The sequence below is a fragment of the Triticum dicoccoides genome, chromosome 1A, assembly GCF_002162155.2.
Source record: "Triticum dicoccoides isolate Atlit2015 ecotype Zavitan chromosome 1A, WEW_v2.0, whole genome shotgun sequence".
NCBI lineage: Eukaryota > Viridiplantae > Streptophyta > Magnoliopsida > Poales > Poaceae > Triticum > Triticum dicoccoides.
In genome coordinates, this window is record NC_041380.1 from 91,066,689 (window position 1) to 91,079,762 (window position 13,074).

Below are 13,074 nucleotides of genomic sequence, written 5' to 3' on the forward strand. Positions count from 1 at the left end.
GGTGGCAGGCAAAGGAGGAGGTTGAAGCGAACATGGATCCATTGGGTGATCCCAAGCATTTTCGCTTTTCTTTTCGTAGAAGGATTTTCCAGTTGCAGGGATACCATTTTTATTGAAGGGGGGGGTACCTTTTAAAAATGGCAGTATACCTTATTTTATCATTACTTATATATTTATATTCTTACAACCCATATTGTTAAATGATAGTATCCCCAAAAAGTATAAAAAAATATGATGGCATTTGCCAAGCTAGGATCTTTTTTTTGTTTGCCGCATCCACTTACAATACACCTCTTTTTGAGAAACCCAAATATAATGTAACTAGGTACAACATCTACTAAAGATTGGAATCACATGGCTTCAAGTTTGTGGATAAGAAAAACCATTTTCACATCTTTTCCTTCCCCTCAGCGGCACAGCTAGGGTAGAGACCTCGTCCCTTCCAGGCTCCACTAGCCAGCTGCTGGATTCACCTCCCCTTGGTCTGCTAGTGGACGAAAGAGGAATCTCACTGCCTCAGCTCCGGTTAGTATTTTAGGTTAGGGGGTTCTAGCCCACGCAAGGGCGGCGCTCAGGCGGATGTCGGTGTTTCATCTCCGAGTTGGTCTTTTGGGTTTTGATCCTTCTTGAGTTCGTCTCTCATAATAGAGTCGACGGAGTCCAAATGTAGATTTGTGTGGTCTCCTTGGGACAAAGAGGTTAGAATTTGTTGTCGATGGTATTTCACTCGCGCTTACTGTGACGTACCATCGGTAGCAACTGAACATCATAGCCTATTTCTCCGATTCATATGTTGGCCAAGAGAATTGCCAAAATTATGGCGTGTCGACCGTCCCCATTCATGAGTGATCTCAAGCATTCATGACAACTTGAACTTGGCATGGATGCTGCACCGTGCTCGAACCCCGACACTTTTATTCAGACCTAACATCAGAGTGGCTTCGACTTAGTGAGATGGGGATATTTGTTGTAGCTTCTTCAAAGAAGAGGCTTTCCAGAACAGAGGACTTATTTTATTCTCGATGTCCAAAGGAATTGATCGTTGCTCTTCAGTGGAGGAAGCTGAGGCTCGGGCTCTGCTCTGTGGTCTGCAGATCTTGGCGGCGCTATACAGAGGGCCTATTATTGCTGAAACTGACTGCTCTTTTCTGACAAAAGAACTTCAGCCTGATTCTTGTAACCGCTCTGCTTGCTTTTCGGTGCTTCTTGACATCAAAGAGGAGCTAAAGAAATTCCAAGGAGCTCAGGTGAGATACACAAATCGAAAGCAAAACAAGCTGGCGCACTGTCTCGCAGGCCGAGCTAGAAGTAAAGGGGACACGCAATGGATGGCTAACGTCCCGGATGACCTAAGAGTAGTGCTGGCTGCCGACTGTTTGGTTGGCCCAAGAGTAATGTAATTTTTACTCTTTCTCCTCAAAAAAAAGAGAAGAGGCTTTCCACCTCGGTTTAGGGATTGGATTGCCTCCCTCCTGTGCACTTCGTCCTCTAGGGTGTTGCTCAACGGAGTGCTCGGACCGACAATTAGGCATGAGAGGGGCTTGAGGCAGGGTTACCCGTTGTCACCTCTTCTCTTCATGTTGGCAACCAATTTTCTTCAACAACAACTGAACAAGGAAACTGTCAATAATGATCTTAGTCGCATAATTGGTCGAAGACCTTGCCTCCGCACCTCAGTTGATGCCAATGACACAATAAACTTTTGGTGCCCATTTAGAGGGATATTGAAAACCTTGTAAGAATCCTTTGGAGCTTTGGGGAGGGCACCGGGATTGTGTTCCATCATTCCCATTAGGTGTGAAAATATTGTCCTCACGTTGATTCTTCAGGGTTTCCCAGCCATTCGTGCAACCGTCCTGCTGACTTACCTGGGCCTCCCTCTGTCGTTGCATCAGTTTTAGGGACTCGACTTTCAACTCCTAATTGATAAGATTTCCGCCAAACTCATTTCCTGGCATGTGAAGCATATCACGAAGGTGGTAAGATGCACTCTGATCAAGTATGTCCTAACCTCTTAGGTTATTTACGGCCTAACCTTCATTATCCCGCCGCAAGGTACAATCAATGTCATCATCAAGTTACTTCGAGCTATTCTTTGGGTTAGTACGGATAAACTGTTAAGTGGCCAATGAAAAAAATAAGGGCATCTCTAACGCCGACCCTCAAACCGTCCGAAACCATCCAGACCGCGTGATCCGGACGTGTTGTGCCATCCAACGTGAGCCTGTATCGGTCCACTCGACGGGCCAGGCGCACTTTCTCCTGCAAATCGGAGACAAAATAGGGGGCTTTGCGGACGTCTGAACAGTACCCACGCCCACTTCTGGCCATCCTAGCCCCCCAAAACCCTCATATCTCCCCCATGCGTGTTCCCGCCTGGCGCCAGCTGCCCGCATTCATGTTGTTGTAGAGCGGCTGCTCCACCTTGAAGCCAGCCCAGAGCGGACGCGACCTCTCACTGGCTCCGCTATTGAAGCGGCCCGCCGGCCATGGGCTCCACCGCTGCATGTTGGGATGAACACACCTCTCCTTGCCGCACTCAAATGCCTCCATTTAGCCCGCACGTGTGCCGAGAAATCTACTCCGGCCACACGTATGTTCAAGAGCGGGTCGGCATTAAACACAACGTTGGGCAAGCTCCTCCGGTCAGCCCGCTATTTAAACGAGGCCAGACGCCGGGCAAGAATCGTACCACAACTCCGCTCCCCCATCTCCTTGTTGTACCGTTTTCTCTACACTGTCCATGTCATCCGTGCATGAAGAGCAGTTCTCCAGCATAAAAGCCGTCTGGGTGGCCCGTCGAACTAGCCAGATACAAGCCAGGCAACTCGCCGCTCCACCTTCCTGGCCTATCCAGGCGGAACAAGTTGTTGGGGAACGTAGCATGCAATTTCAAAAAAATTCCTACAATCACGCAAGATCTATCTAGGAGATGCATAACAAGGAGAGGGGGAGAGTGTGTCCACGTACGCTCATAGACCGAAAGCGGAAGCGTTAGCTTAACGCGGTTGATGCAGTCGAACGTCTTCACGATCCAACCGATCAAGCACCAAACGTACGGCACCTACGAGTTCAGCATATGTTCAGCTCGATGACGTCCCTCGAACTCTTGATCCAACAAAGTGTCGAGGGAGAGTTTCTTCAGCACGACGGCGTGGTGACAGTGATGGTGATGTGATCCGCGCAGGGCTTCGCCTAAGCACTACGACAATATGACCGAAGCAGTAAACTGTGGAGGGGGGCACCACACACGGCTAAGAGAACAATTGATATCCTTTGGGGTGCCCCTGCCCCCGTATATAAAGGAGGAGAGGGGAGGATGCCGGCCCTAGGGGGGCGCCAAGTGGGGGGCGACTTGGACTCCTAGTCCTAGTCTACCACATCCCCTTCCTTCTTTCGGAGGGGGGAAGGGGGAATGAGAGGGAGAGGGAGAAGGAAAGGGGGGGCGCGCCCCTCCCCTTGTCCAATTCGGACTACCCATGGGGGGGGGGCGCCACCCCTTGTGGGCTGCCCTCTCTCTCCCCTATGGCCACCCCTTGTGGGCCGCCCTCTCTCTCCCCTATGGTCCATGTTGGCCCATTACTGTCCCCGGGGGGTTCTGATAACCCACAAGTATAGGGGATCGCAACAGTTTTCAAGGGTAGAGTATTCAACCCAAATTTATTGATTCGACACAAGGGGAGCCAAAGAATATTCTCAAGTATTAACAGTTGAGTTGTCAATTCAACTGCACCTGAAAGAATTAATATCTGCAGCAAAGTATTTAGTAGCAAAGTAATAGGGAGTAACGGTAATGGTGGCAAAAGTAACAGTATTGGTTTTTGTAGTGATTGTAATAGTGGCAACGGAAAAGTAACTAAGCAAAGATCAATATGTGAAAAGCTCGTAGGCAATGGATCAGGGATGGATAATTATGTCGGATGTGATTCCTCATGTAACAGTTATAACATAGGGTGACACAGAACTAGCTCCAGTTCATCAATGTAATGTAGGCATGTATTCCGAATATAGTCATACGTGCTTATGGAAAAGAACTTGCATGACATCTTTTGTCCTACCCTCCCGTGGCAGCGGGGTCCTATTGGAAACTAAGGGATATTAAGTCCTCCTTTAAATAGAGTACCGGAAGAAAGCATTAGCACTTAGTGAATACATGGACTCCTCAAACTATAGTCATCACCAGTATCCTGATTATTGTCACTTCGGGGTTAACGGATCATAACGCATAGTAGGTGACTATTGACTTGCAAAATAGGATCAAGAACTCACATATATTCATGAAAACATAATAGGTTCAGATCTGAAATCATGGCACTCGAGCCCTAGTGACAATCATTAAGCATAGCAAAGTCATAGCAACATCAATCTCAGAACATAATGGATAAAAGGGATCAAACCCTAACAAAACTAACTCGATTACATGATAAATCTCATCCAACCCATCACCGTCCAGCAAGCCTACGATGGAATTACTCACGCACGGCGGTGAGCATCATGAAATTGGTGATGGAGGAAGGTTGATGATAACGATGGCGACGGATTCCCCTCTCCGGAGCCCCGAATGGACTCCAGATCAGCCCTCCCGAGAGAGATTAGGGCTTGGTGATACGTCTCCAATGTATCTATAATTTTTTATTGTTCCATGCTATTATATTATCTGTTTTGGATGTTAATGGGCTTATTTATACACTTTTATATTATTTTTGGGACTAACCTACTAACCCAAGGCCAAGTGCAAATTGCTATTTTTTTTTGCCTATTTCAGTGTTTCGCGAAAAAGGAATATCAAACGGAGTCCAAACGGAATGAAACCTTTGGGAGAGTTATTTTTGGAACAAACGTGATCCATGCTACTTGGAGTAGACGTCAAGAAAGAAACGAGGTGGCCACGAGGCAGGAGGGCGCGCCTGCCCCCTGGGCGCGCCCCCTCCCTCATGGGCCCCTCGCAGCTCCACCGACCTACTTCTTCCTCGTATATATATCCATATACCCCGAAAACATCCAAGAGCACCACGAAACCCTATTTCCACTGCCGCAACCTTCTGCACCCGTGAGATCCCATCTTGGGGCCTTTTCCGGAGCTCCGCTGGAGGGGGAATCGATCACGGAGGGCTTCTACATCAACACCATAGCCTCTCCGATGATGTGTGAGTAGTTTACCACAGACCTTCAGGTCCATAGTTATTAGCTAGATGGCTTCTTCTCTCTCTTTGGATCTCAATACAATGTTCTCCTCGATCTTCTTGGAGATCTATTTGATGTAACTCTTTTGGCGGTGTGTTTGTTGAGATCCGATGAATTGTGGGTTTATTATCAAGTGTATCTATGAAAAATATTTGATTCTTCTCTGAAATATTTTATGTATGATTGGTTATCTTTGCAAGTCTCTTCGAATTATCAGTTTGGTTTGGACTACTAGATTGATCTTTCTTACAATGGGAGAAGTGCTTAGCTTTGGGTCCAATCTTGCGGTGTCCTTTCCCAGTGACAGCAGGGGCTGCAAGGCACATATTGTATTGTTGCCATCGAGGATAAAAAGATGGGGTTTATATCATATTGCTTGAGTTTATCCCTCTACATCATGTCATCTTGCCTAATGCGTTACTCTGTTCTTATGAATGTAATACTCTAGATGCATGCTGGATAGCGGTCGATGTGTGGAGTAATAGTAGTAGATGCAGAATCGTTTCGGTCTACTTGTCGCGGACGTGATGCCTATATACATGATCATGCCTAGATATTCTCATAATTATGCACTTTTCTATGAATTGCTCGACAGTAATTTGTTCACCCACCGTAATAGTTATGCTATCTTGAGAGAAGCCACTAGTAAAACCTATGGGCCCCGGCTCTATCTTTTATCATATAAGTTTCCCATCTATTTTATTTTGCAATCTTTACTTTCAATCTATATCATAAAAATACCAAAAATATTTATCTTGTTATTATTATCTCTATCAGATCTCACTCTCGTAAGTGACAGTGAAGGGATTGACAACCCCTTTATCGCGTTGGTTGCGAGGTTCTTATTTTTTGTGTAGGTAAGAGGGACTTGCGTGTAGTTTCCTACTGGATTGATACCTTGGTTCTCAAAAACTGAGGGAAATACTTACGCTACTTTGCTGCATCACACTTTCCTCTTCAAGGGAAAACCAACGCATTGCTCAAGAGGTACAAGAAGGATTTCTGGTGCCGTTGCCGGGGATATCTACTCACAAGTCAAGACATACCAAGTACCCATCACAAACTCTTATCCCTCGCATTACATTATTTGCCATTTTCCTCTCGTTTTCCTCTCCCCCACTTCATCCTTGCCGTTTTATTCGCCCTCTTTTTCCGCTCGTCTCTTTTTTGTTCCCCTCTTTTTTGTTCGCTTCTTGTGTGCTTGTGTGTTGGATTGCTTGCCGCGATGGCTTTACCAAAAAGTGATCCTCATCTTAGAAGGTTGGAAGAAATTGAAAACAACGTTAGAAGTTTTATGTCCTTGCAGTTTGAGCATAATAATTTCTTCAGAAACGAGCTTAAAGAACAAAAAAGTTTTATGGGGTACATGAATAAAGAGCTCGATGATATGTCTAAAGAATTTTATGGTCTGAAATCTCAGTTCGCTCATCTTGAAAACTTAATAGCCCAAATTTCAGATATGCAGGCCACCTTAGTTAATAAGATGGCTGCCAAACTGTAGCGACCAGACCTCAAACAGTCTGATCTCTGTGCATTAGTGTCATCCCTAGATCGGTAATGCTAACACGCACAGTACTTGAAGGATTTATAATAGAGTGGCAATCACACACTTATTACATCGAATGAGAACTTATTACAATAAATATGGCTTAAGGCCATCTAATACGATAACAGCGGAAGGCTTGGAAGATAAAGTGAGTCCATCAACTCCAACGGCATCACTGAGTGAAAGACCACGACCTAAGGCTCCTTACTCGTCATCTGAAAAGTCTACAACATGATATGTTGCGGCCCGAAAATGGGTCAACACATGGAATATGCTGGCATGTAACACAAGAGAGTAATGAACAAAATAAAGCTATCACTACATGCATATATGGTTGGTGGAGGCTGTATGGTTAATTGGTTTTGTGAAAAGCCAATTTTTCCCTACTGCAAAGGAATATATTTTATTTAACTACAAAGTTGGTTGAAAACATTGAGAATGGTAAACCCCATCTCAATCCCAATTAAAAGTAATTAATAACCCAATCAAATTATATAATTAAGAGTGATGAGATCCATATGATAATCCAAGAACTAGATACTCAAGATGTCCATAACCGGTGACACGACTAACCATGATTAGTTTGTACACTCTGCAGAGGTTTGCGCACGATTCCCCACAAGACTCGATCTCCTCTGTTGGATTTCTCGCACTACATGGTATTTGAGAAACGGATGACCGAGACACAGTCTTTCAGAAGCATTAGCACCTTACGATGGGTAGACAGTACCACCTACATCCCCTACATATGCTAGTCTACCACTGTAAGAGTCCACATGACTTAATCAGCTATGCCAGAGCCCATAATGGCATGTGGCTACACACGGAAGTTTCTAGTATGAATAATCTCATGATCCCTTTGAGCTTGGGTGGCGGTCCATAGGAGAATCACACGGTACCCCGGGATTTCCAAAAATAGAGGCAATCACTCGATACCCCAGGTGCCTCAATCCACCCAGATGTGTATTTAAGTTGCCACCTTAAGTTGATCCATTAATTAACAATCTCACATCTGTCATGGATACACTCAAACCCAATCCACGTCAATGAGCATAGCATGGCAATATAAGCATAACGTAGAAGTAACTCCCAGGGTTTGATAATAAACAGGTGAATAGGTACTACCTCATCTACTTCCCATCCCACAATTTAATTTAGATCCTAACCATGCAATTGTTTGAGGATTGATCTAATGCAATAACACTGGGTAGTGAAGAGGTATGATCAAAGTGTTACTTGCCTTGCTGATGATCCGTGAAACCTAGAGACTCGTAGAAGCACGCTTCACACTCTGGGTACTCTATCGCAAACAAACAAGCATACAATAAGCAATCAAGCAAGAGCACGGGTAAAACTCAAATAAGAGATCTAACCAGAAAGTTCAACTTAAGAACTCCGGTTGGCAAAAAGAATCAAATCAAACGAAGCAACAAAACTCAAACTGCGAAAGAAAACAAGCTCCGATTACTAATCTGGACTAAAGTCAAATTTTACAGTAGCAAAATCTTGTTCAAGTTGATTAAACAGAAAGAGGGTTTCGAGACGAAACTCTAGGCGCTTGAATCGCCTGATTCTGATAAACGAGCGAAAAGTTATACTAGAACAAAAATCGGATTAGAAATCGCGATCGAAAATAATCATGAAAAATCTGAGAAAAATAAAAATTGACGAATGGGCTAACGAACAAACGTTCGCTGTCTGCGGCTAAATGGTGAAAATTGTTCGTTAAAACGAACATACGGACGGGCGTTCGCTAAATAACTAAACCGAGAAAAAAATAAACCAAACGGGATCTAAAAAACGGATCTAGGGTTTCAGAAAAAAAACGATCGGTTTTCTCATGAAAACCGAGGCGACTACCTCAGGTCTGGCGAGACGACGGCGGCGGCGGGGCGGCTCCGGTGCGGCGGCGTGACGCGGCACGGCAACAGCAGGCGGCGGCTTGCGGCGGCGGCGCGGATCGGGCGGCGGCTGGTCGGGCGGCGCGGGGCTGGCGGCTAGGGTTTGGAATGGGCGGGCTGTTGGGCTCAGGGCTTTGGCGGCGCAGCTTAGAAAGGCCCCCCAGGTGGAGTCCCGCTCGGGTACGGCCCAGAGTCGGTTCACTTTTTTTAAAATAATTCCGACGTGCAAAAAAAGAAAGAAAAGAAATACTAAATGGACTCCAAAAATACCAAAATAAATTTTCCCCGTCCTCTAAAAATAGGCCGGACAAGGTGAACATTTATTTGGGCCTAAAATGCAATTTTGAAAAAAACATTTTTTCCGAATTCAAATAAAATATCAATAAAACTCCAAATAAAAAAAATCTTATTTGATTTTAATATTAAATCTCCAATATTTCATTATTTTGAGGAAGTCATTTTATCCTCTCTCTTTTATTTTTATAGAAGAAATATTTGAAGATAAAATAATTAAAATCAAATGATCCTCTTTTCAAAATTTGGGAAAAACTCAAATATGAAAATAATGAAATTCCTAACTCTTTTCGTGGGTCCTTGAGTTGCGTAGAATTTCTAGGATTTAGCCAAAATGCAATAAAATATGATATGCAATGATGATCTAATGTATAACATTCCAAATTGAAAAGTTGGGATGTTACAAACCTACCCCCCTTAAGATGAATCTCGCCCTCGAGATTCGGGTTGGCTAGAAAATAGGTGTGGGTGATCCTTCCGTAGGTCTTCCTCTCATTCCCAGGTGGCTTCATCTTCGGTATGGTGACTCCATTGAACCTTGCAAAACTTGATAACTTTGCTGCGTGTGACTCGGCTAGCAAACTCGAGTATCTTGACTAGTTTCTCCTCATATGTCAAATCACTATCCAACTGTATCGCTTCCAGTGGCACTGTATCTCTCAGAGGAATATCAACCATCTTTGCGTGGCACTTCTTCAACTGAGAAACATGGAACATATCGTGAACTCCTGACAATCCTTCGGGTAATTCCAACTTGTAAGCAAATTCTCCCATACGTTCCAATACTTTGTATGGTCCCACAAAACGCGGCGCTAACTTTCCCTTAACTCCAAAGCGCTTTACTCCTCGAAGTGGAGATACACGAAGATACACTATGTCTCCAACTTCGTAAATTGTCTCCTTGCATTTAGAATCCGCATAGCTCTTCTGCCTAGACTGGACTCCTCTCCCGAGCCGGTGCGGGGAGGCGGCGCGGATGGGCCAGCTGGGCCTCAGCCCAGTGCGGTCCAGTGGGAGGTCTCTTTTTTTAATAATTTCGCCGGACTAAAATATATCCTAGAGAATAAAATAAAAATCTAAAATGCCAAAACAAATTTTCACCGTCTAAATAAAATATTTAAAACAAGATGAACATTTTCTTGGCCCTAAAATGCAACTTTGAAAAACATGCAATTTCACTAATTCAAATATAATAGCAATAAACTCCGGATAAGATCAAATATTTGATTTTAATCTTTTTCCTCCAATATTTCATTTATTTTGGAGAAGTCATATTATCTCCTCTCATATATTTTAATATGAAATATTTTCGGAGAGAAAAATAATTAAAACAAAAAGTCCTCGTCTCGATATTTGGTAAAGCCCAAATATGAAAACAGGGAAATCCCCAACTCTCTCCGAGGGTCCTTGAGTTGCTTAGGATTTTCGAGGATCGCAAAACAAAATGCAACAAAATATGATATGCATGAATGATCTATGTATAACATTCCAAATTGAAAATTTGGGATGTTACAAAGTTTCATGCAACTGATTCCAAAAGTTTAAAGTAAACTGGGTTCCTCTATCTGATACAATGGTCCTCGGAACTCCATGCAGACATACGATCGTTGTCATGTATATCTTTGCCAACTTAGCACTGGTGTAAGTGGTCTTCACTGGGATGAAATGTGCTACTTTCGTCAATGATCGACTACAACCCATATCGAGTCATAGCCTGAACGAGTCCTGGGTAATCCCGTGATAAAGTCCATGCCTAGTTTATCCCACTTCCACTCGGGTATCGGCAATGGCTGTAGCAATCCTGCTGGCTTTTGATGTTCTGCCTTCACTCTCTGACATACATCACATACGGCTACATACTCTGCAATATCCTTCTTCATTCCGGTCCACCAGAAATTATCCTTCAAATCCAGATACATCTTGGTATTTCCTGGGTGAATCGAATATGGCGAATCATGGGCCTCTTGCAGAATCAACTTCCTGATCTCCTGATCATTTGGCACATATACGCGGTCCTCAAACCATAAGGTATCGTGCTAATGCTCACGAAATCTTTTAGCCTTTCCTTTACTCATTCTTTCCTTTATTTCGGCTATCTCCTTGTAAGTCTTCTAAGCTTCTCTGATCTTATCCATCAAGGTAGATTGAATCTCCAATGCTGCTACATAGCCTCTCAGAACTATCTCCAAACATAACTCGCGAAGGTCCTCTGCTAACTCCTTGGGTAATTCTCCAGTCATGAGGGTATTGACATGACTTTTGCGGCTCAACGTTAGCCTTTCCGGGATGATAATGCAATCTCATATCATAATCCTTAATGAGTTCTAACCATCTCCTCTGCCTGAGGTTCAACTCCTTCTGTGTGAAGATATACTTCAAACTCTTGTGATCCGTGTATACCTCACAATGGTTTCCGATGAGAAAATGTCTCCATGTCTTTAACGCATGCACTACGGCTGCTAACTCCAAATCATGCGTAGGATAATTTAACTCATGGGGTTTAAGCTGTCGTGAGGCATATGAAACAACTCTTCCTTCCTGCATAAGCACGACTCCAAGTCCTCAATGAGAAGCGTCGCAATATACTTCATACTCCTTGCGTTGATCTGGCAGAATCAACACCGGTGAGGTAACCAAGCGTCTCTTCAACTCCTAAAAGCTGGCCTCACATTCCTCAGTCCAATTGAATTTGGTGTCCTTCTTTAACAACTCCGTCATAGGCTTTGCTATCTTTGAGAAATTCTCAATGAACCTCCGGTAGTATCCTGCGAGTCCAAGAAAACTCCGGATCTCTCCAACTGTCGTGGGTGACTCCCAATTTGTCATAGTGACAACTTTGGTGGGGTCTACGGCTATTCCTTCTCCGGATATAACATGTCCAAGAAATCCAACTTCCTTTAGCGAAAACTCACACTTGCTGAACTTGGCGTATAACTGATGTTCTCTGAGCTTCCCAAGTACTAAACGCAAGTGCTCCTTATGTTCTTCTTCATTCTTCGAGTAGACCAAAATATCATCAATGAACACCACGACGAACTTATCCAAAAACTCCATAAACACCTTGTTCACCCTGTTCATAAAATAGGCAGGTGCTTTAGTCAGGCCAAATGACATAATGGTATACTCATATAGCCCGTAGCTCGTGGTAAAAGCTGTCTTAGGTATATCCTGCTCTCGAATCTTCAGCTGGTGTGGTACCCTGATCGCAGATCGATCTTGGAAAACACCTTAGCTCCTTGCAGCTGGTCAAACAAATCATTGATCATCGGTAGTGGGTACTTGTTCTTGATCTTCACCTCATTCAATCCTCGATAGTCAACAACCATCCTTAACGATCCATCCTTCTTCTCCACTAGAATTACTGGTGATCCCAAGGTGACAAACTTGGGCGAATATAACCTTTGTCCAGTAACTCCTTGATCTGCTTCTTAATTTCCTCCAAATCCTTTGCGGGCATTCTGTACGGTCTCTTAGATATTGGCCCTGTGTCTGGCAAAAGCTCAATCAAAAACTCGATGTCTCTATCCGGTGGCATGCCTGGCAACTCTTCGGGAAATACATCCGGTAAATCCTTCACCATTGGTACTTCCTCCTGTACAACTCCTGATAAGGAATTTACTTGAGTCCTATTCGGCACATGCCGGGATACATACCTGATCCTTCTTCCTTCTGGGGTGGTGAGTAACATCGACTTACTGGCACAGTCAATGCCCTTCCATACTTCCATAACCAATCCATGCCTAATATCACATCCAATCCTTGTGACTCCAATACTATTAGGTCTGAGGGGAACAAGTAGTTACCAATCCTTAATGGTAACCGATCACACCATAGGCTAGCCATATACTCTGCTCCTGGCGAGGTTACTAACATGGGTGACCTAAGGTCTTGGGTTGGCAGTTTAAACTTATCCACAAATCCCCTTGATATGTATGAATGCGATGAACCAGTATCAAAAAGTACGATTGCAGTAAATGACTTAACCAAAAACTTACCTATTACTGCATCGGGCTGGGCTTCAACCTCCTCCACGTTAATGTGGTTCACTTGTCCCCTGGTGAAAGGGTTGGGATTCTTCCCAGAGCTTCCATTGACATTTCCATTTTTGGCTTCAAGACATTCATTGGCGCAATGTCCGGTCTTCTGGCA